Source organism: Myodes glareolus, chromosome 12, assembly GCF_982192425.1.
Source record: "Myodes glareolus chromosome 12, mMyoGla1.1, whole genome shotgun sequence".
NCBI lineage: Eukaryota > Metazoa > Chordata > Mammalia > Rodentia > Cricetidae > Myodes > Myodes glareolus.
Genome location: NC_142037.1, coordinates 65,345,040 through 65,371,701, shown reverse-complemented (window position 1 = coordinate 65,371,701; position 26,662 = coordinate 65,345,040).

Here is a 26,662-nt window from a genome sequence, read left to right as displayed (position 1 = left end):
TGGATAAGGGTGTGGGGGACCATGGGACGTCTTTTTGTCTTATCAACCACAAAAAAGAGAGGGCAGAAGACGGCTGTTACCAAACCAGGGAAACAACAAGGTTTACATCTTATCATTGCATTCTTGAAGAGTTTAAATTTAGAGTAAAATTCATTCCCCTTTCCTTTGGAGAGAAATCAGTTGAAAACCACAAAAGATAAACTTCCCCCATGATAGATCGTACAGTGGAAGTGTGATGCTCAGATTTTCACGAACAGCAGCAGCCGGTCCCCAGTTTATCACACTGGATGGAGGCCCAGCTTTCGCAGCTGCTCCTTCTTCCCCACCGCAGACACAGCTTGGCTGAGTAATCAGCATTATTCTGCATTTCCTAGGGGAAGATGCACTTCTTTGGAATTAGTCTGGAATTAAAATATTTATTACTAAATATTTTGAGATTCTCATTTTTAAATCTACTCTGCTTGTTCCAAACCTTCCATCACTCTTTTGCAACAACTATAGAAGGTACAGTTGGGTTTCAAATCGTCAAATGATGACCAAAAGTGACAAGAAATGGCCTCTGTGATATGCGGTCCAGATGTGTTGTTGAGAGGTGGGAAACGGGGGCTTTGTTTCTTCCTTTCTTCATCTGCGGTACAGTGGTGAGTTGAGAAACAGTTATATTCTGAAATGCAACAGCCAGAAGCTGAAACACGGTGATCAAATACTCGGTAATTATATAAATGGAATATCTTTTTTTCTTAAAGTATATGACTATTATTACCGGTACAGTAGGGGTTGGAGGCACCCTGATGAATATTTAGCAGCTAGCTCTCTTGACAAAAACAAAACAAAAAAACAAAACAAGCTTCTTTTGTAGCATTTTCTGATTTATTTTTGCTGCTATTTCCAAGATGGCCAATTTCAAGCTAACAATGTGATGTCAAAAGGCTCATAGAATTTCTGAAGATTCAACATTTGGTTGAGTAAAGCTGATAGAAGCTGGATTTAGTAGCTTATTGGCAGAGTTGAAGCCCAAATGTGCTTTTGGTTTTATTTCATGCTGGCATTCTTTGCTACAAATGGAAATAGTTGAGTAGACTGAAGCCTGTGAGCACCTACTGGTATTTAGTCATTAAAAATGCAGGAAATTGGGTAGGACCAACTCCTGTCTTTGAACACGTGTTGGTTAGAACAAAATCACTGTGGTTTTCTGAATATTTCTGAAGACATGCCAGGATGTCATTATGAGGTTTGTGTCTTTAAGGCTAGTGACAAAATATACTGAGTTAAAAAAAAAACAAAATATACTGAGTTTTTATGTATTTATTTATTTTTGAAAATATAGTTCTAGAAATATGGTGAGTCTTTCTTTGTCCTACCAGCCAGCTCTCAAATAATGACATGGAAGTTTATTATTAATTATGAAAGGCTGGCCATAGTAAGGCTTGTCTCACAGACTCTTATAACTGAAATTCACCCATATTTTTATTAATCTACTTTCAATCATGTAATCTCTACCTCTTTCCTATTTTTGTGTGTCTGACTTGTTCCATATGTTCATGGCATCTAGATTCAGGTCCTCTTTGCTCTCCCTCTTCTTGAAAGTCCTAAGTATATCCCCTGCCTACCCATTGGCCATTCAGCTCTTTAATAAACCAATTATAGTAATATATCTCCACAAATGTAAAAATATCTCACAACATAGATTTTTTTAACTCCAAGTTTTCCAGGAAACATATAGTAATTATCTGATCATTATTGACCTTTTTCTCAGCCATACTATAAGATTATCTCTATGGAAGGCTGTGCACCTATATAATTTCTTCTTCCAGCTAAATTTGTAGAAGGGGTGGTTCCTTTCTTATAATGCACTTTTATTTCTAAGTAAGAACATTTGTATTACCTGTCAGAAATGGACGGTGATTACCCGAACATTGATAACCTGAATCTTTAAATTTTGCCAAGTGGCACCTTGAAAGGGCGGCTTGTTGCTAATACTTGCATGCCTTGAAGGTACAATGATCACATGTCTCATTTACTCTATTTGGCTATTATCAGAGACCCATTTTTTCTGAAGAACCTAAGGAGGAGCCATTAGAACTTGGGGGTCTTCCTAATTAGAAGAGACTACATTGCTATTTTTATTGATTATTTATTTTTTATTGTTTTTATTGAGTTATACATTTCCTTCACTCACCCCAGTCCTCCCCCTTCCAAAAAATTCTATTTCACAGGGTGTTGAAGACCAAATTGAAAACCTAAAAAAGTGAGGTCCAAATCAGATATCATCCTAAACTAGTTGTAAAGTGGAGTTATGAACCTAAGAGGGAGCCAATATGAGAGTATATGTGTTGAGGAATTTATCCCCAGCTGATAGACCCAGGAACCGAAAGATGAGTGTATCATGGGTACTCTGACCTAATAGGAGATTAATAAATTATACATTATAATCTTTCAGAGAATTGATTATGTGTGCATGCATTCACATATTTGTGAATGTGTATGTCTAGCTGCATGTGAAGATGTGTGTACATGTATGTGAAGGCCACACGTCAGTGGCAGTCCTCCTCCTCATGTGCTGTCTACTTTGGTTTTTGAGAAAGCCTCTCACTGAGCCTGTAACTCATCAATGATCTAGACTGGTTAGACAAAAAGCCCCAGGGATCTTCCTGTCAGTCTTCTCAGTGATGGGATTGTTGCCAAATGCAACTGCACCCAGCTTGCGTGAGTATTGAACTCAGATCTCCAGACCTGTGCTTGTGAGGCAAACAGTTACCAACTGAACCACAGTTGCAGCCACAAACAAAGTAGTAATTGAACAGCATTTCTGGGAACTGGTAGAGGTTTAGGAGGGGAAGCACAGTTGGAAGAAGTAAGTTATGTGCTTTTGAACAATAACTTTGTTCTGTTTTTCCTTGCTCCCTGGTTGCCATATGCAAGCAGCTTTTTCTAGTACAACTCTTCCACCATGATGTTCTGCCTTCCCAGAGGCCAAGAGACAATGGAGACTTGTGGAAGGACAAATCCAGTGTCTGCCAGTGCTTGCATCCTGTAATTATGCCCACATTTCTCTCTTCTAACCAACAAAGTTACTATAAAGGATTGACTCCACCCTAATGATCTCATCTTAATGTGAACACAACTGAAAAGACCCCATTTTCAAAATGGTCACAATTAGATATTGTAGATTAATTTTGCACCCTGTCTTTTTGGAGGAAACAATCTAATCATTAGTAATGATAAAATATTTGTCAATCCAGATAGAGCTCAGTTGGGTCAATCACATCCCTGACTTGAGATTCAGAATTAAAAATGAAATCAGAGTTCATTTTCCAAAAAACATGCCATAGATCAGGAGTATGACAGCTAAACATGTGAGGAGTGAGATTGTGAAGGAGTATAAAAGACAGAACGAGGCTTAGAGAGTGACAGAGATGATGTGCAAAGACACAGGGTGTTTAAAACTTGCGCAGTGGCTCCAGCTATGCAGGAAAGCATCCTTATTTTCAACTTCTTTTCTTTCCAGATGATGGAATAACCCAAGTGACCTCAAAGTGCTTGAAAGTAAAAGAAGAAAAGCATAGCACTGTGCTTTTGGTCTTCTTGATTCAAGGAGGTAGGCTTGGCTGGAAGATGAGGAAGGAGCAAATGTGGAGCATCTTTGCTGACTCCTTCATTTTCATTTTGTTTTCTACCTTGCTGTTACTCTTTGTTTTCTCTCTCAGATTCTCACAGACAACATTTTGCAGGAAAATAACACTGACCTCCAAATCCAGTTAGGCCAAAAAATAGGAAAAAATTTATTGGTTATTGCATTCCTTTATTAAGCCATTCATCTCATATTCTCTTGGGTTTAGATAGACCAATAGAAAGATAAGTAATCTCACCCACTCCCGTGTTCCAACCCTCTTATTGTCTGTATCTTTTTTCAAATTTTGTCTCTAGTTGTAACTAAAATCTCCCTTTTCTTTTTCTTGGTGTATGTATGACTATGCTGTTTGTGTGTATATGTTTATAAGTGTTCATGCTTGTGCATTTACAGAGGCCAGAGAAGGGCATAGGGTACATGGACCACCACTCTCTATCTTATTCTCTTAACACGGAGACTCTCACTGAACCTGGAGGTAGGTAGGCTTAGCAAGCCTCAGTGATCTTCCTGTCTCTAGTCCTGAATGCTGTGACCATGCATAGTATTTTATGTGCATTTTTGCTGTCTGAAGTAATCATCTCCCTGGCCCTAAAATATCCTTTGTAGTGCAATTTTTGTACAATATGAGGCATCTGTGAGGTCAATAAAATACAAACTGAAGAAAATGTACAAACTTATACCTTTCCAAATATGCCCTAGCACACACTCACTTCCTATGTGAGAAGCAATTTCAGGTGTGTATTTGGTGTTCAGAGTAGGAAACCAGCTGCAGGCTCAGACTGTACACTTCATCACTGGAGATTGGTGGCATTCTCCTAAGTATCTACATGGAGGGAGCTTACTTAGTTAAATAACAACAATAATAATGTTTTTAGCAGACTTGTGCAATGTCCTTTGAGGCAGTGAAGTAAATCTCAGGAGTCAAAGCTTTTCATGACCAACAGCATCTGTTTTTAGGATTCCAAGAATGTGGCTTCTTAATAGTCACTTCAATTAACATTTTCTGTGCTAACCTCTAGAAAAAACTGCAAGGATTACAAATAATTTTTATTCTTTTTAATGTGTTTGCTTTTGGGTACTTTTTAAACATAGTTACAGGAAACAGAAGTATTTCTATTTTAAAAACCCCCCCGGATGGGAATTTTTAATTCTTTATTCTGGAAGATAATGTCTTACTCTTGCTTGTGACTTTTGAATTAGCAAGGCTAATCTAAATTTTAAAGTGTGTCTTGCTCATGTTGAATTTACTAAGTGAGTTCCTTCCAAATACCTTTATCTGCCAATGCACAGCTATTTCAAGTGAAGGGTTTGCCATTTCATTGAGGAGCCTTTCTCCGATTGCCAAAATGTCTTTATGTAAACCTTGACACGTCTTGCCAGCTCAGCTGTAAAATTCTTACAATCCTATCACCTGTCAGTATCAGGGAGTGATGCATGAATGCTGGCAAGCGATAAAATATGTGTTGGGGACCTAACTATAGTATACATTTGTCTCATGTATTAACATCAGTAATATTTTATTCTAACTCAAGGAAATGAATGCTAAATTTGATAAATCCAAATTATGGTTGTAAAAATTCCATATAACATTTTTTTTGCAGGATAACTAAAATTCCATGGAATACATAAGTTTTTATATTTGAAAATTTTAATGGGATGGAACCCCATCCATTAAGCAAAAATAAGGTGAGACAACCAGAAAACACACAAATAAAATATAAATAAATAGATAAATATGTTGGTGAGTGTTTTATCTTTGGTATATTTGACTTATCACTTATAATAATAGGATTTTACGTTGCTGTATGATGGTTTATTTTCTGAAAAGTCATTTTTGTAGTAAAGTTCCAGAATCCTATTGAGAAGGAAGCCCACACATTTCTTTTGTTAAATTTCATTTAAGAGAAGAATTAGAAAACAAATAAATATCTACAAAGAAGCCTTCTTTAGGACAACAGAAGATGTTGGGAGTATGTGCAAATGTGTCAAAATGCATTAGCCCCATGTATGAAGTGTCATAATCAAACCTATTATTCAGCATAATTAATATAGACTAAAAGAAAGTACTAATAAAGAGAAAAATACTAACAGTTAACCAAAGTAACTTTTATTATAGTTTCTTCATATTTGTACGGTTGTGGTATTATCCTATTAAGAGAAGGAATAATTGCCTTATAATTAAATTTTCTGTCTCAGAAGCCACTGTTAATTCATTTTGCTTTTTGTCTTTAAAAGCTAAAAGAAATATATCCAGTGTTTGCTTTTATAAAGCCAAATCTGCTTTACAGATCAAGTACTGTGCCACAATTTTGTTCATTATATAACACATGAACTCTTAATTTTTCCTCTTATTTGAGGAAAAATAAAACAAGGTTGCCATTTAATAAGCAGATAATTTCAGATTTAAGAGCTTTATGATCATGGATGAGTAATACACTCAATCTTTGTCTCAGTTTCATCATGTGTAAAATGAAAAGTGAAATAATGATGTCCTTCCCATAGGGTTGAAAGAATAGTTGAGAGAGGTCAGAACCATGTGATAGTTGTCAGTGTTGTCACACAATGAGTAGAGAGCCTGTTCTTCAGTTCAAGTGCTAAATTGCACACACTTACCTGCCATTCCCATTTCTTGGTTGTTCTCCACAGGATCCCCCTGTTCCACAAATTGGAATGTGGTCATTCTAATTCTAATAGAATTCTAACAGAATTCGATATAAATGACCACATTCCAACTGTGGCAGCACTGTGTTCTGCAAGAATAATGCCTTTTGGTATGGTTAATTTTAAGGCTTTGATCAGTCGACTTCTACTTTATACCTGTCCAAGGCAAACTATCAAACGTCATATTGATGCTAAAGTGGACATCTGAATATTGAATGGAGAGATGGCTTGATGAGTGAAGTGTTTCTGTGCTAGCATAAGCACACAAGTTTTGTCTCCAGCACCCATGTAATGGCCAAACATGGCAGTGCACACTGCAGTCTCAGCTCCAGGAAGGGGGAAACCAGGAGAATGCCAAGAACTCTTAGACAATCTAGGAGTTCCAGTTTCAATGAGACACCCTCTTGAGAAACACAAGGTGGAGAGTGTAGTGAAGCACAAATAATAAAAACTCAGAGACAGAAATTAGGGTTCACTCTTAAGATCTTAAAAACAATACAACCAGTCACTGGCTCTTACCTCTACCTCTGTCTGAAATGGCGATCCTGCCTCCAGGAATCTCAGAATAAGACTGTGCTTGAGAACTGTTTCCTCCTATTTTATTATCCTCTCTAGGGCTTGGATTAAAGGTGTGCCCCACTGGGATTAAAGTCATGCACTGCCCAGTTTCTATGGCAAACTATTAAAGGTATGTGTTATTACATCCTGGTCTGTAAGGCTGGCCAGTGTGGTTGTTTTACTCTCAGAACTTCAGGCACATTTTATTAAAATAAAATAGAAATGCCCCTACATTTTCCTTTTTTGTCTAAAATAAAAAGTCTATAATTAACATAAAAAACTATATTCAAATAAGTATAATGATTATGTACAATATATACAGGCAATAAATGAATAAATCAACAATGCCTAGTCCATTTGCATAAGAAAAATTCAGAGAAAATATTCCATATCTATCCTATCTTGGTGAGTCCAAAGTTTTGGTCCTAATTTACTTTCATTATAACTTGCATTGCCATCCAAAATTATCTTTTGCTATCTCTCAGCCTTATATACTTTACATATCTTTAGTGGATTTCTTTTCTGAGTCTCTTAAACAAAGGAGATGATAACTATAACTATCTAGTCTTCAATTCCCCCAGAGACCCAAGAAGGAAATACTATTAACTGAGTAAGCAGAAGTGCAAGCAAATGACTTCCGAAAAATGTGAGCAATGACAGAAACAGCTGGCTTCCTGGACAGTCACCCAAAGTTCCCCTGTAACATTGGGGCTTCTATCTTTGGCCTATAGGCCTAGCATATTCGACAGACTTTTCTGTGAAGCAGGGTATTTGTGTCCTGCTTGTCTAATTAGGACAGCATATATTGAGGCAGGGGCATTTTCTCGCCTAGTGACTTACTTTTGCCACAAAGAAAGTAAACTCCACTTGGAGTTTCTTTGATGCTCATTGTCTTCTCTGAAATAGATTGGTGCTGCCAGGAGCAGATATGTCTCATTGTCATTAAAAAGATCCTAGGTTATTAAAACATCTTAAATGGCATATTCTGTAGATATCTGACATGTTTGAAGATGACCTGGCTATCTAAAATATATCTTTGTTTGACCTTGAAAACATACCTAATGTGACTACAAGCTCAATTATTATAGACAATTTACTACTAACTTATATTTTCTTATTATCCTAAATAGTTGTTAATAATAATTTTCAAGGACTAGAAGTTTGCATTACTTTGTTCAATGAGCTGAATAGGTACAATATTTTTACGAAGATTAGAAATGTATATACAATATGTTTTAAAAATAATCTCAAATTTGTATCAGTACACAAAATCTGTACACAATATACAAAAATCCAATCTAATGTAAAACATTTAAAACTCTAATTGCTTTTTAAAAGTAGATTAAATAATTTACTTTTTATCTTATCATATTTATTCTCCCTTTTTTCTTTTCAGGGTAGACTCAGTCATCTATTCTTTTATCCTATCATATCTATATCACTCTTTTTTCTTTTCAAAACAAGAAACTTGAATTGAATTTTCTTTGTTTAGCTTTTTTTCCTGATAATTATCCATAACACTTATAACCAACATGCTTAACAAAGATAAATACCCATAATCCACCTTTTTTGGAAATGTGGGTATAGTATTCGAGGCTACTTCTAGGCTGATTTGGGGATGCTGGTAATCTTATGGGGAGACAACTAAAATTTAAGATTATGGTCAAGTCCTGACTATTCTGTGAGGCTGGACCATCTCATCCAGCAGCCTTGAAGCTATTCTGGATGCAGAACTCAGAAGAAACTGCAACAGAGCACTGAGACATTGGATCATCTGGACCATCTGTTCCTACTGGGGATTTTTTCAGGGGATCTTCCATGATCAAACCTTATTTTTTTTAACCCAGAATGAATACATAGCCTCTTACTTCCTGTGGAAACAAAAGCAACACCTGTTCTCTAATGTAACATATCTTTTGACTTAGATTTTGAAGTCAAGGCATTTTCAAAATATATACGTTGGATTAATCTGGCAGCATTTATAACCAAATGTCTTTTAGCAGTTATTGCTCTTTCCTCAGCAATCAAATGATTCAAAGACAACAAAATAACATATAGTTTCCAGATTCTCTGTGTATTTTCCATCTTTACATGGAAGATAAACCAGGGCAGATAAGAACTGAGAATGCTAGTTTTTCATGTGAACCCAGGTGGCTACATTTGTGTTCCAATTCCTAGAGCTGGAATTCCAATCCCAGCTCTGGCCTGGGATGGCAGCCAAAAAGCCTCAGGCAAATGGCTTAATTATGCCCTATGTTGGGCACCAAATTAAACATGATTAATAAAAACTCAAAGAATAATATTGGAGTTCAACCTGCAAACCCAAAAAGCAAAGTAGTCAGTCACTGGCTCTTAACCTTGACCTCAGTCTGAAATGGCAATCCTGCCTCCAGGAATCTCAGAATGAGACTGTGCTTGAAAATTGTCTCCTCCCATCTTATAATTCTATCTAGAGCTGGAATTAAAGGCCAGCACCTTTCTATTTCTATAGCAACTTAGTGTGGTTACTGGAATTAATGGTGTGTGTTACTGTGGCCTGGTCTGTAAGGCTGGCCAGTGTGACTGTTTTGCTCTCTGAAATTCAGGCAAGCTTAATTTATTAAAATAAAATAGAAATGCCACTACAGTGTAGATGGAAGTTTTAGTCCTGCCTGGTCCCACAGCAATTCAGTCCCAAATATATAGACAGAGGCTTATATTAATTATATACTGCTTGGTCTCTTAGCTCAGACTTATTATTAACTAGCTCTTACAGTTTAAATTAACCCATAATTTTGGTCTATGTTTAGTCACATGGCTTGGTATCTTTTCTCAGTGCAGCATTCTCATCTTGCTTCCTCTGCATCTAGCTTGTGACTGTATCCCTCATTTTCTCTTCCTAGAATTCTCTTAGTTGGTTACCCCGCCTATACTTCCTGCCTGACTACTGGCCAATAAGTGTTTTATTAAAACAATATGAGTGACAAATCTTTACAGTATACAAAAGCATTATCCCACAGCAGGAGAACAATAGATAAAGATACCAGGAAGGGACCTCTAAAACATACTCACACCCAAACATTTTTAGAAGAAAAAAAATTCTCCTCTAAATTGTGAAAAAAAATGAGTAATTCACTGTAGATAAAAATGAAAGAAATATATCATATGTCTATGGAGATATGATAAAATCAGATTAAGCAACATGATTATTCTGTAGTCTATAAATCTTAAGGAAACTGATGCTGTCCCAGAGAGACTGGCAATTTATGATATGCATGCAGTGTATAACTGCTCTTAGAAAAGACATATAACTGAACAATCAAGCAATATGAGCACTACCATCTTTCCATTGGATTCTCTTCATGTGCATCCTTCTTTGGGAACTGGATCTCTCTGGGGGTCTAACTGGATGACATGCTTTGTTTGTTTGCTTTATCCTGTATTTACAACTTTGAGTCTATGGTCTCCAGTGATGAAGTCAGTCCTCACATTAGCATTTCAGAGCTCACCTATCAACATCAATACTCAAGAGATATTGACACGCAATTGGACTAGATTCAAAGGAATGCTTTGAACTTGAAAGTATTTATTTCTGTTTCAAAATGATAGCCACCTGCTGCCTTGTTAGAGTTTTGTGTCTTCCAGTCAAAATAATGGAGCTCTTAAAAATCATTTTCATTACTAAGAAGCAAAACATTAAGAGAAAATATTCTTTTTATTACCTTAGTTTTTGTTTGTTCTTTAAGTTGATCACTAAACCCCAGAGGTAAAGAAATGTGATTCAGTCATCATAAATACATGAGGTTATTTAGGAATTTTGTGTTTTGTAATTCAGTCACATCATCTTTTTCTAGCAGAAAAGATTCTGTTGCCAGTAGCGCAAAGAAGATGTTTGAAGTTTCATTTTTATGATTGCACATTGATAACAATCGCTTGGAAACAGTGTTCGAAAGACAAAGTATTTCCACAAATTTCCTCAAAGTGCAGTGAAATTGCTACATGCAAATGATTACAAAAACTTTAATTAACACCTTAAAATTTCACAGAGAGATCCGCGAATAAGCAGTAGATTGAAATTTGAAAAGGTTATTTATAAACCCTTAGCAAGCATGGTACTTTAAAGCAATGCTTTGTCACATTTCTAGGAACTCTGGTGTCCCTAGTTCCAAGCTCTGTCCTTCCCTTGACCACCTTCCCAATTGCCTTCTGCACTAGCTTGCCCCCTCCTCATGAATTCTCAATCAGTTTCTCTCTTAGGTTTTTAATTTTTTCCTCTATTTTCTATCTTTGATTACCTCACCACCTAACTTAAATATTTTAGAATTCACACAACACTGGACTTCCTAAAATACTTTTTGCTAGTGGAAAAATTAGTATTTCTCTGCACTCTTAATTTTCTATGTGTTCTATGCTTGTACTCCTGGGGAATGCCTTGCTGGTTAGGCATTCCAAAAAGAAATGGATTATGGTGTTTGATGGATGCCCAGAAAATTCTCTTAGCTAACTGCTATGGTTTGTTTACATTTTTTGCAGCAATCATTCCATTTTTTTTCACTCTTCAGATTTAGAAACTCATAGAAACTTTTGTTTATCCCCTCCAGAATTAGCAATGCTGCCTGGAGAACAGTCTAACTCATTTCCCCATGAAAATGCCTTCAGGTATTTTCCAACTTGTGTCTTCTTTATATTGTTTCTTGTCTCATTCTTTCCTTGTAGAACTTCTTAGTTATTTTAATGAAGAAAGTACATCCTGGAGTTAGTTGTTTTTAACTCTTTAACTATTTTTTGAGGGGGGGTTTAACCCCAGCTCCTAAATAAATCACACAGAGGTTTATTCTTTCTTATAAATGCCCAGTCTTCGCTTGACTTTTGTTAACTTACGTTATCCCATCTACCTTTTGTCTCTGGGCTTTCCTTTTTCTTCTGTAATCTTCTTTCACTCCTACTCCATGGCTGGCTGTGTGACTGGGTTGCTGGTCCCTTCTTTTCCTGCTCCTTGATTTGTCTTGCTCCTAGATCTCCTCCTCCCAGATTTTGCTTTTATTTATTGTCTCTGCATGTCAGCCCTGCCTATCCTTTCTTCTGCCTCACTATTGGCCATGTAGCTCTTTATTAGACCATTGGGTGTTTCAGACAGATAAAGAATAAGAAGCAACATAAAAGAATGTAACACATCTTTGTATCATTAAAACTAATATTCTACAGCATATACAAATGTAACACATCTTAAAATAATATTCCACAGTAAGTTTCATGTCCTTCTCATTGTTCTTGGTCCCACCCTATAGTATCGCTTTTGCAGGACTGGCTTCATTGGCTGTTCCCCGTACTTTAAATATTTTAACACTCTTTCTAATTGCCTCTTATCAATCTGTCATGCACTGGCATAGCATGTTCTTTACAGTGTGTTCCTCATATGAAGCACGGTACTGACTATGTTCTGTTGCTTCTGTTGCTTACACTTATAGACATTTAGAGGATTGGCTATAACTGATCTTTATTGCCTCCCACCTCAATAAATATTTCAAAGCATGATCCTTAGTTGTTATAGGTATGCAAATATATACCATTCAACCATTTCTAGGACTTTTATTTCTGCAACCACCTATTTTATCTGTTAACACTTAATCCAAGTAATACTTCTCTAAGTAGGCTTCTGAAAGTGGCCCATTTCTCTTTCAAATTCTTAAATGTTTGCATTGACTTCACATTATGCATTAACATTATGCATATACTGTGTGTTTTTCTCTTGGTTATTAAATTAGACATTGAGTAGAGAAATATATTTTAACTTTCTTGTATTTAACAAGGCACCTTTTTGATGCTGCTCTATGAAGCTTAATTTCTACCCAAAGATAACCATTTGATATGAATAATTTAGTGAATTGGTTAGTTGTATACAATTATCACATAACTATAATCTAATAGTATGTTTCTATGACTGTGAAATATTTTTGAAAACACGTCTAAAAAAATCGATTATTTTCTCTTAAAATATACCCTGACTGCAATTTCCCCTTGCTTCACTCCTCCAAGTTCCTCTTTCCTCCTCGGCTCACCTCAGATTCACTTTTCCTTGATTTCCCTTCAGAAAAGAGCCGACTTCCCAGAGATATCAGCTTAACGTGGCATCACAAGTTAAAAGAAGACTACGCACAAGTCCTCATACCAAGGCCGAGTAAGGCAACCTAGTAGGAGGAAAAGAGTCCCAAGAGCAGACAAGAGTCAGAAATACCTCCAATCCCATAAAAACACCAAGCCAATAACTATATATGAAGAAGACATAGCCCCAACCCATGGAAGCTCTGTAATTACAGCTTCAGGCTCTTTGAGCTCCTATGTGTTCTATTTAGTGGAAATCTCCAGTCTGGGCCCTCTCTGCTTAATGTTTGGTCATGAGTCCCTGCACCTGCTCCCATCAGCTGCTGGAGGAAAAACTCCCCAGCCTTGGGTGAAATAAGATCCATCTAGAATTATAGTTTTACCTTTTTCTGAATTTATGTCAATAAAATCACAAGATCTGTTTTCTCTTTCATTTGATTCTTTCACTTTGTGTAATATATTCAAAAAATTCCATGGAGCTTCTTCTTTCAATTACTTTGATGCATTAATATTCTGCATTATTGCTGAATGAGGACATTTTATTCACCATTCACATTTTGTTCATCATTCACAAACTGGTGAATATTTGGTTGATTCAAAGTTTGGCTATGTCAAATGAAGCTGCAATGAACATTATATACTAGTTTTAGTATAAATATATTTTTCCATTCCTCTTGAATAAATACCTAGGAGTGAAATAGTGGGTGTTGTAGATTTAATATATTAAGAAATCTTAAGAGCATGTTATGAAGCTGTGGAGAACACATAGGGAGTACTGTCTGGTAGTCAGTAAACATCTGGAGTAAACTAGATTGCTGCTTAGTGTTGGAACTCACAGAGAGCAGGGAGAAGGAGGTTCTATCTTTACCAGCCAGTGTGGTAAAAAGTCATAATCCCTTGTTCAGTTCCTGAACTGGAGTCAGTGTCCAGTATTTAGATCTTTAACCAAGTGACCAACAGGAGGGCTCTTCTTAAGAAGTCACAGCAACTCATAATCATATATTGTCTTAATTTCCCCAACAGGTCTGTACCATTTACTCATTCAATGCATTAGACAAAAAGAAACTTCCTGACATTTCAAAGACAATAGGACAAGAAGGAAGGGTTTATTTTGACACTTAGGGGGAAAAACATTGCCATATTTCCCTGATTGTGTGACAGCTTGTGAGAATTTGAAGTTCTAAGCGAAATGTTGCTAATGAGGTCATTGAATTCATGGATCTGTTCACTAATCATTTCCTGAGAATAAAATTAAGGTGGTCCTGCTTTGTTAAAGGAAACCATTTACTTGATCATCAGTCTTTCAGGCAGGAAACGCGCGCGCGCGCGCGCACACACACACACACACACACACACACACACACCTCTCAAGTGGCCCCGTCTCTTATTGTGAGTGCATTCTAGGAAATGAGTACCAGAAGAATATGGCAGAGATACATCATCCATCCCTATAATTTCCTTATCTGCTTTAAATTTGTCAATCCAGATCCTTTGAGGTTTGATCATTACAAATTCAGCCACACAGTAGCTCTGATTACTGCTGAGGTTCCAGATGTTCTATTGTTGCTAGAGAAGATATATGCATTCTCATTCCAGTCCCCTAGGGTATGCTGAATACATTTTCAAATATTTTTGTTTAGAAAAGAGGGTGTCAAATGAGCTGAACAAAGACGCTACACCACTGAACAGGCCAAATTGGATGGGAAAAAGTTCACAAGGCCCGAATCCTATGTTTAAAAAACAAAAGAACCCCCCCCCCTCAAACAAACCAAAAAACAAAACAAAACAAAACTATAGGCAACCTAGGAGAGCGAGTAGTGAGAAAAATGACCTTCCATAAGGAAATCACACCAATTGGTTGTCCACTGTTTACTGGTTAATCCTGAAATCCTAGAAACACAAATAGAAGTAACACTATATGGTCTCAAAAGGATATATTCAGGAATATATGTGTCTATATAAATACATGTAATACATATATATGCATACATATGAACGTTACAGATGCATACAATAATAATTAGTATAAAGAGGGGCTATGAGCTTGAAGGATATTGGGAAAGGCTATATGGGAGAATTTGGAGGAAGGTAGAAATTATATAATTAAATTATAGTCTCATTTTTTTAAATTAGAAAAGAAGGTGAGAGATAGTTCATATTTCCAGACTACATAAATATTCACTACCAGTTTTTCTTACCTAAGACTGGGTTATTATGTCCTTTGTTGTTGGTTGTTTTTAACTTTTTTGCCTTTTATTCTTTCATGGGGCGTACCACCCAACTTCCAAATAAATCACACATGGAGGATTATTCTTAATTATAAACACCCGGCCTTAGCTGGATTTTTTATCTAGTCAGCTTTTCTTATCTGAAAATATCCCACCTACCTTTTGCCTCTTGGCATTTTTTTTTTCCTTACTTCTGAATCTTCCTGTCACTCTTCCTCCATGGCTGGCTGGGTGGTTGGCTGACTGGGTGGTTGACTGGCTGGGTGGCTGGCTCCTAACACCCTTCTCTCCTTATCTATCTTGTTTCTTCCTCTTTCTCTCCCAGATTGCTCCTCTTTTTTTCTCTGCTTGCCAGCCCCTCCTGTCCTTTCTCCTGCCTCGCTATTGGCCGTTCAACTCTTTATTAGACCATCAGGTATTTTAGACAGGCAAAGTAACACAGCTTCACAGAGTCAAACAAATGCAGCATAAACAAAAGGAACACATCTTTACATCATTAAAAGTTCCAGAGCATGAACAAACGTAACACACCTTAAAATCATATTCTACAATAGCCCTTCTTCTCTAATGGTGAAACAGGAAGAGATTTAGGCAGCTGGAATTGCCCACAGAACTTCACTATTAAAGCAATTGTGCTGAATCTGTAGTGAGAGTGTGAGGCAGTTCCTCTGCTACAACCCCAGCTTAGAGAAGTCCTGTTTCTTTTCTGTTTGTCTCAGGGCAGGTCTTTCCTGTAAAGGGCAATTCATCTACCTGCCTACTTACAAGTCTTGAGGCATTGATTCTGCTATACTTTCTCTGTCTTGGGTATTCAACATCAGCTCTAATAGTTCTTGCTCATCACTTTTGAACTCTCCACTAAATCACAGGCCGTCAATCCTGTCTCCCTCTGCCTTTTCTTCCTGCCTAGATCCATAAAACTTTTGGTCAGATTGGGTTCTGGTATTACACCCTGTCTCATTCCATAATCAAAACTTTCCCATTTAATTTTGTTTATGCTACCTATTAAAATAATGCCATTTAAAAGTTCATCAATGACTTCTGTTTTGCTACATTTGGACTCTTTTAATAAATTTCATTTGGTTTTGCAATGACATTTGGTAATATAGTCTGTCATAGTTTTGACTTTAATTGTCCTTCAAGGGCCATGTGTTGAACCACCTGATTGAACCCTGGGGAGCATGGAGCCATTAGCAAGTGAGACCTCATAGAAGCAAAGCCCATCATCGACAGGCCTTTGATTGGGTCCCTATATTGCTTCCCAACTACTATGAGGGGAGCAGTTTTGCTGTACTATGAGCCCAGTCCAGGTTACCCTGTTTCATAGCCAGCTTAAAAACAAGGAAAACTACTGACTGGCTGACTGGCCTGAAGATCTGAAGCTGTCAGTCAAAGCAAACCCTACCCCCTTTTGAGTTACTTGTTTCATTTGCTCTGTGACAGAGACAGAGCTTTAAAATCTTGGAATCCATTGTGGTAGAAGTGTTCATTCAAAGTATTTAGTTTCAAAATCATGCTTAATTTGTCAAGTACAGTTGTTTATTATGGGGTCCCTATCTAATAACCATAGAAGCCCAGGAGCTGACCTTGAGAATTTTTCTCCCTTTCTCAGTATTTGATCTACCACCTAGAAAGGCTATTCTTTCCTCTCCATTTTTTTTCAGATTTGTCCTTTATTTTCTTCTCTACTAACTTTGCTCCTCTTTGAACAACATCTTTCTTATCTAGACTATCTAGTAGTCTCCTATTGACCTTCTTTTTTTCCCTCTTGTGTTAGCCTAGTCTTTTCTATGACACATAAACAGAGTGGCTTTTAAAAATCCATTCCATAGAATACTTTACTAAAACAAAACTCCAAATATTTAATAAGGTGAATATATTGTATGTGGTCTTTCCTTACATTTCTACATGTTCTCTCTTTTATATTTTTTATTGACTTTATTGAGCTATACATTTTTTCTCTGCTTCCCCCACCCCACCTCTCCCCGCCCCTTCTCCCCTCTCCCATGGTTCCTATGCTCCCAACTTACTCAGGAGATCTTGTCTTTTTCTACTTCCCATGTAGATTAGACCCATGTAATAAGGACTCTTAGGGTCCTCATTGTTGTCTAGGTTCTCTGGGATTGTGAATTGTAGGCTAATTTTCTTTGCTTTATGACTAAAAGCCACTTATGAGTGGGTGGATGGATCTAGAAAGAATCATATTGAGTGAGGTAACTCAGACCCAGAAAGACATACATGTTCTCTTTTAATCACAGTTTGCTAACATGTGCCTTTCAAATAGGCAGACCTTGGCATGCAATCACCAATAATGCAGGGGACTTTTCTAGTCAGCTGTCTTATCTTACTAAGTGTTTTCTCTTAATATCTAACTATTTATGTAAAAATGTGCACATATACACCTATGTATATCCTTTCTTCTGTATTGACATATGGGATGTTATTTACCTTTTAAAATGTGCATACACATGTAATTATGTTAATTTATAATTTAGCATTTAGAACAATGCCATCAAATACCACTAGCAGAATTTGAACACCTCACTATTCATGATAATCCTATGAAATAGGAACTACAAAAATTGTAACTTATGTATTTGTTAACTGAGTACAGAGAAGTTACAGGACTTCCCTACACCACACAGCTAGAATGTAGCAGAATGATTGAATCCAGGCATCTGACTCCAGAGTCCATATTTTCTAACCATTTCACTCGTAGCCTCTTTCTCTTATTGGAATTTATCACTTAAATTTTCAGATACGAGTGGAAATAGTTAAGAATATCTATTTCTCTAGTGTGAGAAATATGATTTTTCTCATGTGATGGTGCACAATATAACTAGTAAAGGAAACAGTGGAATCAATTAAATATTTGTATGTCAACTTCTCCTCATACACACAATCTGTCTAGGAATTATGTATGGTAAGTTTAAATTATTTTAGAAAAAAATGAACGACGATTAGACAGGGGGATTTGATGTAGCAGTGAATATTTTCAGGCCTTCCAACTTAATAAAAGGAGTAGAAAGATCAGCATTTCAGAAATGCTATGGAAGGTTTTATTATTTCATTTCACATTGAAAGTTTCATGAACCAGAAGACATCTTCCTTTCCTCTGGCTAATTATGAATTCAGAAGCCTTGTCAGGCTAAAGGCAAAGGACAGCAAAGGGAGGTAACATTTCTTGATTATAAAGTAACTCATGTTTATTACTTGGAGTTTTGTAAATGTCAAAGATTATTATGAATAAATCAAGACTCATCACTGCTCAATATACTAAGAAAAGAAAAATCAGAATTAATCTTACTGTACAAAATCCTGTGATGAGTGTGTGTACATACAAGAAAGTAAATAATAAGGCATGTATGACATGTGCATATGCTTGTACACTTCCAAATTTGTTCATTATTTTATATGAATGTTTCTGAGAACATCTTATGTAAGAGTGTATTTTGCTTTTAGTAATATTTTCTGAAATGTATTTAATGATTAAGTAACATTATATAGATATAACATGTTTTATTTGATCATTTTCTCTTAAATACAGTGCTTTCTTTCATGTATAATGCACTGTCCAAATCTCTGAGGATTTCCTCATGTCAGAGTCCCTGGGGTGAAAACTTTACATTCAGAGAGAATGAACTTGTTAAGTCTCCTGATTCGTATTACCTGATTGCTTTCCAGAAAAGTTGTAGGCAACCTGACCCTCCAAGCAAAATTACACAGGAGTGTCTCATCTACTGTGCCTTTACCAGCATTAATTGCTGCTGCTAGAATCACAATTTTTGATGAATGGGAGCTTTGCTAACACTGTGTTAATGGTTGCTTGGGAAATGGACACTTGCGTAGTTTGCTAATGTATTAATATGTAAAAATGCTACAGAGTCCATGCAGTGAAATTTGGAAAGTACTACAAACACTTAAATTCTGTTTCCACTGGATAGCAATTTTACTTCAAGGACTGATCTCTTTAGATATGTTGATGCTTATTCTCTACATGATGTTTCCAGAAACATCCATGGCCATATTGTTTGTGTAACAGCTGCAGCTTGGACGAACCATAAAGTGGGTGGTGGTGGGGGTAAGGTCATTACCAGAGATGACTAGCTCAACTAGTGCTCCTTGTGTTGAGAATTACAAGTCTAACCTGTGGTGGCTTACACTACAAAGAACCACATTGGCAACTCGGAGGTCCAGAGGTAGAGCTGACAAGAAGTTGACTTTAATCCCTGAACTGTCACTGTCCTAAGGGACTGAATTATTCCACCGTTCTTTCCTCAACGTCTACTACAAACACATCTGGATCCATTTGGAATCAAATGATGCCCCGTGTTTCTCCATCTCACAGAGAGGGGAGCACGTTTCTGATTGATCAGAAGGTAAGATTCACTTTGGGCCAACACAGGACACTTGCACACTCTGACGTAGTCACTGCAGCTTAGCCATGGTATCCAGTCTAGGGACACAGACACCACTCACATGTCAGTGCGGTGACACCAAAGAGCTGAGAAAGCAGAAGGAGATAGGAAAGAAACTGCAAGTGGAGCTTCAGTTTCTATATAGAAACGTAAAACAAAACATGTTCATATGCATTCATATAAAGCAAACTCCAAGATATAATGTAAGGTTAAAACAACACAGAAGTGCTATGAACACATGCACATATTCCAGTATTGGCCTGTGTATGCAGAGACCCTTTCTGAAAACACACAGGATCTGATTGCATAGGAAGCTACTTTATTAGCTCCCAAAGACAAAGAAAATCAGTGTAGTGGCGCTATGCAAACAGATTTCACCTCAGAAAGGTTTTTATGCTAGCAGGTTTTCCTGTTTCAGATGAAGGCATGAAAAAATAATGTGGAATAGTATTCTACTTTCTGCCTCTTGGGGAACAAAAAGCACAACTGGATTTGCTTCAAGCAATAGCTGCCTGTTTGTATTTAATTCTACATGGATGATCCATTAACGTCTTTGGCCATCTTTTCCCTAGGCTGATCTTAAAGGGCCCACTTCTGGGATAGACAGGCTGTCTCTCATCTAACTGTGTTTTACATTAAATTTGGGTCACAAGTGGGCAACTGTGTCTGCATGACTTTTTTCTAATGCGGGTTCTGAAGAGCTGAATTCCAGTGCTTGAGGCTGTACCACTGCCCTGTCTTCACTGAGCCATGTCCAGCCCCACTTAACCAACGTATAAGGAGCTAAGTCTGAGTTAATTTTGTCTTGTTGGACACATTTGAAACCAAAGACATTTAACTTTTGTTTTTTACCTTATTCCTTCCTAATAACTATCAGAAAAAAATGTGAAATAACATTGGTAATTACAGATTTTTCTCCTCTGCATCTCAGTTTTGATGGAAGTCACTCTAGGACTACATTGTCCAGTACTAAGTTACATATTGCTTTAAGTCATGTGTTCTTCATTGTATTAAAGCATATCCCTCAAGTTTTAGTCTTCTTTTAAATGTCAGTAATAAATATTGAATATTGTCAAATGGCACTTGTTAAAATGATGAGACTTTAAGTAGATGCTCTACATAACACACTGAATGATAACTTATGAAATGAATGTAAGTAAATGTTATGTTCCAGGGGAAATATTTTTTATCTAAATAAACAATTTAATACACTATTATATGCTTATGTAATTTTTAAGTGCCCAGACTAATAGTGTCACAAACAAGAAGTTCATATAGCTAGTAAGTAACTATGTAGTTTTGGGGTATTTTATCAATATAAACATGCTATTCTTCGACTTTTCTTCAAAGGCATGCTCATCTTACAGAGGATAGGAACTTCAAACCCTGCAAGTGATAAAAGTTGGACAGGGTGATGAATCACAAATCTGAGGCTACTCAGGAGAAGGGGCTTATGGGTAATGGAAGATCCACCCACACATTGGAGGAAGCCCAGATCCTGCTGAAGAAGCCTGACCGACATCAATACTGGATCTGCTCTTAACTGTTAGACTCTCTGAGTTGACTTGTCTTTTACTTTCAACTTTTGCATGCATTTTCTCAGTAACAGTAGTTTTGGAGCTTCTGAGCGTGTGTATGACCTTAACTACTAGCACATTTCTCTGGTTTTTTAATATCTGGATGTGTTCATTTTAGTGCCTCCAGGTTACTTACTCTCAAGGAAACCTTCCCTGAGAATCAGATGAAATTTTACTGCATGTCAGCTATTCACTGCTGATAAGTCTCATTAAGCAACTGAAGCGAGACTTTTATGTGCAGCTATTCTTGAAGAATAGTTAATTCAGCAAGTATTTAGCTTTTAGATATGTTTTGTTCATTTACTAGTAGTATCCCTAGAGTTTTCCCAATTTATGAAAAATGTCCTATCTCCAAAGCTAACTCCTAAAGACTATAGTGGTAGAACCTGAGTAAACTAATCAGCAAGTAGAGTCTTAATCAGTTTATTCTCTTCTATGTGCATTCAAGCCTTTGGCTGTATCACTCATATGTGCACTCAGGCCTATAGCTGTACTGCCCATATATGTACTCTAGACTATGGCTACATTACTCATAAATGCCCTCAGGTCAATGGTTGCACCATCCATATGCGCTCTCAAGCCTGACTGTGTTACCATATATGCACTCAGACCTATGACTGCACCACCGTTACGTACATTCAGGCCTATGGTCATACCACTCATATGTGCACTCAGGTCTCTGGCTACACCACCGTGGACGGACTTGATTATTTGTGCACTCATGCATATTTGAAGCAGTGCTGTACGGGAGTCTTTAGGTCACAGCCCTGCTTTCAAAGTTTCATTTAATGACTTCCTTCCTATTTTGCTTTCATTATGTAACTTTAGTCTTGGTTAATTCACCACAGGTGGAGGCTAAGGTTAATTCGCTCTTTACTTTAGCGTTTGTACAATTAGACCACTGAGGATATGCCTCAGTAGATAGTTGTACAGGAGACAGGGCTTGTTAGCAATATGGACAACCCGGATGATCTTAAGGTATTGGACACAAATAAAACAAGATACCTTCTCCACAATTTGTACAGAATTTTGCTTTCAGAGGATCCATTTCTTTCTGAAAAGCCCTCTGGGAACACTTTTGCAGTGTACCGGGACTGACTGATGAGCCCCAGAGTCGGTGTTCTTCAGAGAAAGCAGAAGATGTTGTTCTGCACCTCATTTCCCAGCCTGCCAGGCAGAATGTGATAGCCTGGATGACAGCTGACACCAGGAGATGAGCGGGAGATTTCATTCACTTATAAAATGAGGCCATCAACTGCTCGACTTTCCTGAGAGAAGCAGTGTGTCTATCCTGTGGAAAGGACCCTTCAAACTGTTATGGATTTCACTTTCAAACTTCAAAAGTCTAATTATGCATTCTGCTATGACCTTCAGCTCAGTACCACGTCAGTTCTTTTGACTGGTACTAAGGACATTTTGTGCCCACCTACAGTTTCCTCTCTCCCACATTTTGATGGATGGAGAAGTTAAGGTAGTTTCTTTTTTTGTTGGGTCCCTGGAGAAACATGTTTCCTAGCAACGTCTACATCCTTCTGGTCTTCCTTTCCTGTGTCCAGTGAGGCATATCTCTTCCTACTTATCAAGGAGTACATACAAATCGATATCATGTGACTATTTAATGGCTGATTTTCTTGTCAATCTTTTTTTTGTGTAAATCTATTAGTAATTTCTTACCCAGTGTATGTTCTGGTTCCTTTGGCCACACAACAAAGTTTGAATATTTTTCGCTACATCTTTCATGTCCTCAGGAGTTGCTGCAGCAATAGTGGACTTCGTTGGAAGAAACAACTTGGCACCGAGGCTCCATGAGGATAAGCACCTTCATTCTCCTCATGTTTGTAAGCTCACAAAGCACTGCAGAATGCAGTAGCCTGTTAACCCACTCTTTGGGTCAGCCTGCTGAAAAATCTCTGGAGTTTGCGCCCTCTGTGCTTTGTTCTCATAGAAACCTCCCGCTTAAAATGTCTACCGGAAATCATCACTTTGAAAACACAGAAACCAAAGAGAATCCCAACTAAGTAAGCCTGACCCACAAGATTCTGAAACACTGTAAATGCATAATAGGTTTTAATGTAGTTGATTACATGGATTATGGAAACACTTACCATGCAGTCTTTAATTAGGTAGAGAACGGAAACGAGGAGGGACAGAGGTGGGTCCAGGGAGAAACAGAAACATTGAACTTGACAGCTGTTCCACAAGTGACTTTGTTTTAAGTTTCTTGGAAACTTGGGTTGTTTCTTGAATTTCATAATTTTAGATAGAGGCAAAAGAGAAGGAATTTCATTTTTCTACATAAATGAGTCTGTCTGTCTTCTGAAGTACCTGTTCTGGAAAGTAGAAGCTTTATTACGCGAAGGTAGGGAGACCTGAGTTTCTTGTGGAGTTTGTGGGACGCTGACAGTGGTTGGTGATGAAGAATGCTCTGGAAGCCAGAGTCTTGTACACTAGCCTCTTTCATCTGTTAGAACTTCCTCTGTAGAGAGACTATGATACTAGTCTTTGCTCTGCTGAGATGGTCTTATTTTTATTGCTTTTCTATTTCTTATTCCTGTACTAATCGCTTTTTTATAAATATGTATTCCCGATAAACAAGTCCAGGGGACATCAACTATTCATTCTTCCATTTGCTATCTGTATTCACTTAATACATCCAGTATTATAGAACAGTTCTGTATACTGGGGCTGAGGACACGATAGGACATGCACTTTATGGTCAGTGGTCAGGGATCTTGTAGAGTCATTCCATGGCCTCTGTGTCCAGCTGGGCCACTAGGGTGGAAATGGGCTTTCCTTCTGGTGTTTTTACCCATCTAGATTTCCATGTAAAATATTTTCAAAGCAGATACTATGCCACTAAGAATATATGGATGTGTTGCTAAACATATTCTTCCAGTTCAGAGGAGGAAGTGCTTGGAATCTCATAGGAAAATACACCTTGTTCTTCTACAGAGAAAACTGGAGAGGAAAAAGATCTCAGACAGAAGTTATCAGGTGTGTCTTCTACAGAAATTTCCATTGCAAGTCAAGATAATAAACTGAAAATCTCAAAATAACAGCTTCCCTTTCTGACTGTAATTTCAAAGTGGGTATCTGGATGAGAATTCCTATACTAAATGCTACTTGAGTGTTTACAGATACACTGTTATTAGAATGGTCACTGGTGCTTAAAATCAGACTGACCAGGACGCAGCATAATTCAGTGCAGAGAAATCTACACCAAACAAATTGCTAACAAGTTCCTATAGCTTCCAAATACAGAATGAAGCATCAATTAAAAAATTAGAGCTTTGTAAATAGAACATAAATCTGAGGGACTTCTTTCTTCTCTGAAGCTACATGGTGGCAAGAGCACTTCCCCAAATCTAAATAGTTTCTTACAGCAGAGCCATTGCCTAGGCTGGGCACAACTAGGTTGAGAAGCTGCTCCAAGCTTTTGGCCAGACTGCTTAGGTCATCATCTTGCTGCATCGTAAGGTAGCAATATCCAGTTTTTGGTGCTTAGAATTTGTTGCTCATAGCTGTGGCCTTAATTTTTATCCCTTTATTTGTTTATTTTTCAATTCAAACATTAATAATAAAATTTATTTTATAAACTTAAAATGTCCCATAGCCTTATAAATTTAAATATTTTAAAAGTTTCTCCCTAAAAAAAGTCAAATTTTTTATTTAAATTATGTAAAAGTCCAAAATCTTCTCTCAAAAAAGTCAAAAATCTCTCAACTGTTAGCTCCTACAATAATAAAAAAACAAGCAAGTTTTTTTTTCTTTAAAAAGGAAAATACAGGGCATAACCAAAATCTACACAGAGCAAGTTTCAACAGAGCAAATAATTCAGTGCTCAATGTATGGGATTTATTCACAATCTTTTGCATTCTCCTGAGGGGTAGGATCATTTCTTTGGCCCCACCCTTGATAGCATATAAATTGTCTTCCTTCTAGATCTTAGCCTGCTCCATTTCACTGTGGCTGGTTCTTCTGGTGACTATCACAAGGCACCAGCATTTCCAAAGTTGCTAGGGCCCACCATTACAACGGTTTTCTCTAGGAACTCTAGCCCTGACACACCTTGACAAGCCTCAGCTGTTCTTCATGATGCCTTAAACCAATACCACCTGGCTGACTCTTAAATTATCAAGTACGGTTGTCAGGCAAAGTACATTCCTATACATGAAAGAACAGAGGTGCAGTTTTAATGCCGTATTGAATAAGCACTATTTTTAAATCCTATCTTTAATAAATTAGTTTCCAGGACAAAGCAGAAATTATCATACAAAAATCTACCCTAGTCCAAAATACCTTGGACATCTGCTCTTGCCTGATTGGTAGGCCCACTCCACCTGGTCACCTTTAATCAAGATGGCAGTGAAGTCACATGACATTATCTTCTCCAACTCTGTCTAATATGGCTGCCAGTCATGTGACTACCTAAAATGGTGGCAATCCATGTGTTGCTTATATCCTAAAATGGAATCATGCCACAAGGCTCCTTTAAGATTCCCCATGCATAGATTTTTAACTATCAACTTCCAGTGTTACTAGTGTTTAACTTTTTCAATATGTTTTGAAGATTTTTAACCTCCTCCAATAAAATAAACTTATAAATCTTGAGGTACAGCATGTTCACATAAGCCACATCTAATTCTCTTTTCAGCTGTTATATTTTGCTTTCTTTTCTCTGTCACAGTTTCTGACAGATCAGCTGAAAAATAACACAGACGAAACTTTCAAATATGCTCGAGTCTAGTGAAAGGAGAACCATATCTTAACTCTAGAGCTAGCTTTCCAATAAAATAGATGAGCATAGGACAATTGTAATGTTATCCACACCAAAAAGACGTCTGAACTCCTGTTACCCTGAATCCAGTGACCAGAGAGCTCAGAAATAAATTCTGAGCCCCAGCAATAAAAGCCACCACGACAGTGGTGCTGATTGGCAGCTGGCAGCAATAGTGACATCAAAGCTATTTGCCCTTATCTGTCTAAGTTCTGTGTTTAAATAATACTTAAGGGTACACCAGAAAACAGACAGTCAAAATTTTCCAACAGCAAACAGACAGCATCTTTCCAGGGGAGCAGAAATAGGTTTCCAACCAACCAGAACCAGGTGGGCAGGTGCTATCTCCCTATTTATCCTGGACAAGAAAGAGAATATTAGAGTCCATCGAACCCCCTCCATGTCCCAGATATAGATTCCACAAAAAAGGACCAGACTATGACTCACCAGGAGGCCTTTGCAGCCTTTGATGTTTGTTATATTTCATATTATGGCAGTTCAAGAATGAAATGAAAATCCTTGAACTGAAAACAACCTTGAAACGTTTCTAGCAACATGCCTCCTAAAGGGGCCTCTCAACCCTGGAGTTCTAGAATTATGGTCCAGTTTTAGAATTTGAATGGGTGGTCTGTATCTTGCTGGGGCCTTGAGAAAATTATTAATTTCCTTGGTCAAGAATAAGACCACTACCACAATCTAATACCAAATTTGATGCAAGCTTTAATTAAATC